This window comes from Elephantulus edwardii, unplaced genomic scaffold (assembly GCF_000299155.1).
Source record: "Elephantulus edwardii isolate Elephantulus edwardi_28Jun2011 unplaced genomic scaffold, EleEdw1.0 scaffold00391, whole genome shotgun sequence".
Classification (NCBI taxonomy): Eukaryota; Metazoa; Chordata; class Mammalia; order Macroscelidea; family Macroscelididae; genus Elephantulus; species Elephantulus edwardii.
Window position 1 is genome coordinate 1,272,517 of NW_006400141.1, and position 6,092 is coordinate 1,278,608.

Genomic DNA, 6,092 nt, shown 5'->3' on the forward strand with positions numbered 1-6,092 from the left:
AACAATGAATGAATGGAAACCCAAAATCTCTGTAAATGTTCATTAAAATTAATAAAATTTAATTTAAAAAAAAGAATAGGGTTCAGAGCTTTTGCACATAGGTCACTATGAGTCATAATCAACTCGACAGCACATAACAGTAACAAATTGTCATTATTGCAAAACAATTAATTGGTAAAACACATATACCATTCCCTCAGAAGAAATAATTGTTATTCTTACATACTTTAAGAATATCAAATGGTATAAACAATTCTTTCTAAGGCATTTTATAAATTAGAACTCTTCTGCATGACTAATTGTATATCATCAAAGCAAGCTTTCTAAGACATTACTTCCATTTCACACCAATGACATAATTGAAAATGGGAATTGGAGGAAGATTCAGCAGCAGCACTCTTTATGGAGATATACCACCTTGTCTTCTGAAAGTGAAGAATACTTGAACTACTTACCAAATAAGATCCAAGACTAAACTCTTACATATGGTTTTCAACATAAAGAAAACACAAAATCCTCACAAATGGGTCAATAAATGGTGTATAATGAAATAAAAGATTGAAGTTAACAAAGATTCCATCTCACTTTGATTCACAGTCTACAATACTTGTAACAGAGGGAGTGGGAAAGAAGGAATGTGAAAGGTTCAGAGCAAACTTGAAAAAGGATGATAATAAGGCAGAGAGCAATGATAATTATATCAAATATAATGCATATGAATGATGGTATAAATCACAAAGTACATGTAAAAATGCAATGTATAAAATTATTATTATATACAAACCATTAAAACCATGTTTTAAATAGAATTACTAAAAGGAAAGAAAAAATTAAAAATCAAATGCCATTGTATTGGGAAAATCCACCAAAGACCTCTTCAGGGTACTAAAGAGCTCTAGTCATCGGTATATTTACGCGGAGTGTGTCCAAACCTGCACTCTCCGCGGCGCTTCCGGACTTGATATGGAGCTTGCGCGCCTCGGCCCCTGGCTCCGCGCTGCCGCCGCTCGGGCCCATGGGGAAAGTCGTCGGGCGGGCTAGGTGGTAGGGAAGAGATAAGAAGTCCCCTCCTGGTACTGTTTAGAGCCTCAGAAATCCTGTGGTGGATCCGTAACTGACTTCACAGCACATTAAACTGAAAAGATGTCCCTGTATGATGACCTGGGAGTGGAAACCAGTGATTCAAAAACAGAAGGCTGGTCCAAAAATTTCAAACTTTTGCAGTCTCAACTTCAGGTGAAAAAGGCCGCTCTCACTCAAGCAAAGAGCCAAAGGACAAAACAAAGTACAGTCCTTGCCCCAGTAATTGACCTAAATAAAACGAGGCGGTTCGTCAGATGACCGGCAGATTGTGGATATCCCACCTCATGTAGCAGCTGGCCCAAAGGATCCTGTTCCCAGTGGATTTTCTGCAGGAGAAGTTTTGATTCCCTTAGCTGATGAATATGATCCTATGTTTCCTAATGATTATGAGAAAGTAGTAAAACGACAAAGACAGCGGGAGCTGGAAAGACAGAAAGAAATAGAAGAAAGAGAAAAGAGGCGTAAAGACAGACATGAAGCTAGTGGATTTTCAAGGCGACCAGATCCGGATTCTGATGAAGATGAAGATTATGAGCGAGAGAGGAAGAAAAGATGTATGGGCGGAGCTGCTATTGCACCACCTACTTCTCTTGTAGAAAAAGACAAAGAGTTACCCCGAGATTTTCCCTATGAAGAGGATTCAAGACCTCGATCACAGTCTTCCAAAGCTGCTATCCCTCCCCCAGTGTATGAGGAACAGGATAGGCCAACATCTCCAACCGGGCCTAGCAACTCCTTCCTTGCTAACATGGGTGGCACGGTAGCACATAAGATCATGCAGAAGTATGGCTTCCGGGAAGGCCAAGGTCTTGGGAAGCATGAACAGGGCCTGAGCACTGGATTGTCAGTGGAAAAAACAAGCAAACGTGGAGGCAAGATCATTGTTGGTGATGCTACAGAGAAAGATGCTGCCAAGAAATCGGATTCAAATCCATTAACTGAAGTACTTAAGTGCCCCACTAAAGTGGTCCTACTAAGGAACATGGTTGGTGCAGGAGAGGTAGATGAAGACTTAGAAGTTGAAACCAAGGAAGAATGTGAAAAATATGGCAAAGTTGGAAAATGCGTAATATTTTAAATTCCTGGTGCTCCAGATGATGAAGCAGTAAGGATATTTTTAGAATTTGAGAGGGTTGAATCAGCAATTAAAGCTGTTATTGATCTGAATGGGAGGTATTTTGATGGACGGGTGGTGAAAGGATGTTTCTACAATTTGGATAAATTCAGGGTCTTGGATTTGGTGGAACAAGTTTGATTTTCAGATCCTAGAACACAAGTCATCTCTGATCTTAAATGAGCTGCAAGCTGAGAACGAAGGAAAAAGGCATCAGCCTCAAGGCTGTTTGGGCTCTGAGACTCTTGAGAGGACTTCTAAGATACATGTTGATTTCTTTATTTTGTGATTTTTTAATATAATATAAAAATCCTTTAAAAGAAAGAAAGGAACTCCCACCCCCAAACTGCCCATGTACCATTTTGATCCTCTCTGCATGCTGTGTGGCTAGGTCACTTGGAGTCCCTCTCAGACCATCTAATAAAGGCCTGTTCGTTTCTTTGGACCAATTTCTTTCTTTCTCTCTTTCACCCTCATACTCTTTTTTTCTAACACTAACAAGAAAGCAAATGCTAATAAAGCAAATAACAAAAATCATATGATCCTAGCAATTGATGCAGAAAAAGCAATTGACAAAATCCAACATCCTCAGCAAAACTGGAATAGAAGGAAATTTCCTTAATATAGTGAAAAGTATATATTCAAAGCCAAGAGCCAATATCATACTCAATGGAGAAAGACTAAAAGCATTTTCTTTGTGAACAGGGACCAGGCAAGGATGCCCACTCTCACCACATCTATTTAATAGTATATTGGAAATATTTGCTAGGGCAATATGACAAAAGAATGAAATAAAAGGCATTCAGATCAGCAAAGAAAAGAGTAAGCTGTCTCTGTATGCAGATGATATGATAGTGTACACAGAAAACCCCAAGGACTCAACAAAGAAGCTGTTAGAGCTAACAGACCAATTTAGTAGGGTGGAAATATACAAGATCAATATCCAAAAATCAGTGGGTTTCATTTACAGTAACAAAGAGAACTCAGAGAAGGAGACCAAGAGAACAATATCATTTATAATAGCCCACTATTAAGTAAGATATTTGTGAATGAACCTACCAAGAAATGCAAGAGTTGTACAAAGAAAACTACAAAAAAAGAAAAAAAAAACACAAAACAACAAACTACAAAACATTTCTGTGAGACACAATAAAAGACCTAAATAAATGGAAAAATGTGCACTGTCCATGGATATGAAGACTCACTATATTGAAAATGACAGTCCTACCAAAAGCAATCTACATGTTCAAAGCAATCCCAATACAAATGCAAAATTCATTTTGCATGGAGATTGAAAAGGCAATTGACAGTTAATTTGGAAAGGAAAGAGACATTGAATGAGTAAAGCACTTCTGAAAAACAAAAATAAAATGGGAGGCATAACACTCCCTGACTGCGAAATCTACTCAACAGCTGTAGTAAATGGTGCTGGTATAATGGCAGGCACATAGACCAATGGAACAATTAAAAACCCAGAGCTTAACCTATTTATCTAGCATCAACTGATATTCAACAAGGAAACAAAACCTATTAAATGGGGAAATGACAACTTCTTAAACAAATGGTGCTGACAAAACTGGACTGCTATCTGCAGAAATCCACATTTATCCATATCTGCAGGATCCACATTTCACACAATACACCAAAAATCAACTCAAGGTGGATCAGAGACCTAGGGGAAAAAACCCAAAATCATAAATATCATAAGAGACAAAATGGAACCACACTTAGAAGGCCTAGCATATGGTATTAAGATGCTGACAAATACAGCCAGAATTGTACAACCAGGAGAGGAAAAATTAATGAGTGGGACTTTCTAAAGATTAAATCCCTGTGTACATCAAAAACTTTTTCAAAAGAATGAAGAGGAGACCTACGTCTGGGAAAAAACATTTGCCAATACAATCTCGGACAAGGGTCTTTTAATAAAAGCTAACAGAATACTACAAGGCCACCACAAAAAAATTATATATATACCAGTCACGAAATGGGCAAAATATTTTTCAGAGGAAGACACTCAGATGACCAAAAGATACATGAAGAAATGCTCAAAATCACTGGCAATCAGAGAGATGAAAATCAAAACCACTATGAGATACCATCTCACCCATTAGCAGTGGCAAGTGTCAATAAGACAGTAAACTATAAATGCTGGGAGGGTATAAAGGGACTTGAACTCTCATCCATGGTAGGTGGGATTGTAAAATGGTACAATCACTCTGGAAGACATTTTGGCATTTCCTAAAAACGTTGAATATAGAAACTCCAAATGACCCAGCTATTCAACTGATAGAAATATGCCCCAATAATATTAGAATGGAGACACAAATGGAGATTTGTATACCAATGTTCGTGGCATCATTATTCACAATTGCAAGAACATAGAAATAGGTCAAATGTCTAACTACAATCGAATGGATTGAGAAATTGTGGTACAGTCACAAAATGGAATACAACACAGCATTGAGGAAGGATTTTTAAAAGCACTACATTACTTGGGAGAAAGTGGAGAGCATTACGCTGACTAACTCTGTCTTATAAGAAACAACACTGTGTAAGACCATTATCGTAAAAATAGAAGGATAACTAGTAAAACATGTTGGAGATCCAAGGGGGGAAGGGGTGAAAATAGAGGGGTGACAATGGGCAGGGGGGAAATCATAGGGTTGCACAATTTTGTTGGGTGGAGCAAAGAGGTAAAACAAATGGGAAAGATCCAGCGGGGACCTGAAAAGACAGGATAATGGTGGGCATAGGTCAGTGGTGCTTAATTTTCTAAAACACAATGTATGGGAATGAGTATATGAAACACAATGTGAATTTTTGAAATACAATGCATACAACTTTTGTATGCAAATTAATGCAAAATAAAATAATTTTTTAAAATATAGTTTTTATACAAATACAAAAAACACATTCTAGAGGCAAAGGCACATAAACAGGGAACTCTGGCAGCTAATACAAGGGCTTCACCTCTCTGGCAGTTTGGATACACCACCGGCTTCTTAGGAGAAAGATGGACAGTCACTTCTCATGCAAATCAGAGTCTCAGAAACCTTGTGAGTTGATGCTGACTAAGCAGCAATATGTGAGTGAGACACATAAATGGGATCAAATGGTTATTATTGCTGTTTTAGTTCCGATAGAGGTGATTCCAACTCATAGCAAACCCACTTATGTACATTAGAACTGCTCCGTGTAGTTTATAAGACTGTGACAGTTCAGAAGGCAGTTTGCATGGTTTACCTTCCCAGTTGCCTCAGGGTAGATTTGAACTGCTCACAGTTCACCTAGGATTGTTGAACCTGACTGTGCTACCTGGAGAAATTTAAACAAAAACAACTCAATACTGAATTCCACATATTGTACCAGCCAACTACTGACTGATGCTCCACTGAGTGTTGTTTACGATGGTAGAATCATATATGTTGACAAGTGAAGAATTAGAAGAGCAGGATTACATTATTCACCAGAAATCGTATTATCAGATTGAATTTTTAATTATAACAACACCCAAGAAATTAAAAGATGAATTGCATTGGGAAAGTCTGCTGTCAGAGAACTCTCCAAAGTACGGAAAAGCAACGATGTCAGTCTGGAGACTGAGGTGCATCTGATATAGGCTTTGCAATTACTTGCTATGCATCAGAGAGCTGGACAATGACTAGGGATGATAGAAGGAGAGTTGATGCCTTTGAGCTTCAGGGCCAGAGAAGAGTATTGAATATACCATGGACTTCTAGGAGAACAAACAAGTTAGTCCTGGAAAGGGTAAAGCCAGGCTGCTCCTTGGAGGCAAGGATTGATTCTGAAGCTTCATCTGACATCTTTCTACATGTTGCAAGGCAGGATCAGTTCTTGGAGAATGACATCATGTTTAGGAGGGTGGAGGGAC

General features: G+C 38.3%; 1 pseudogene; it reads left to right on the forward strand.

The window, feature by feature from the left end:
* The first annotated feature begins 1,143 nt into the window (after positions 1-1,143).
* LOC102859689 lies at positions 1,144-2,338 on the forward strand (annotated as a pseudogene).
* Positions 2,339-6,092: the final 3,754 nt, after the last annotated feature.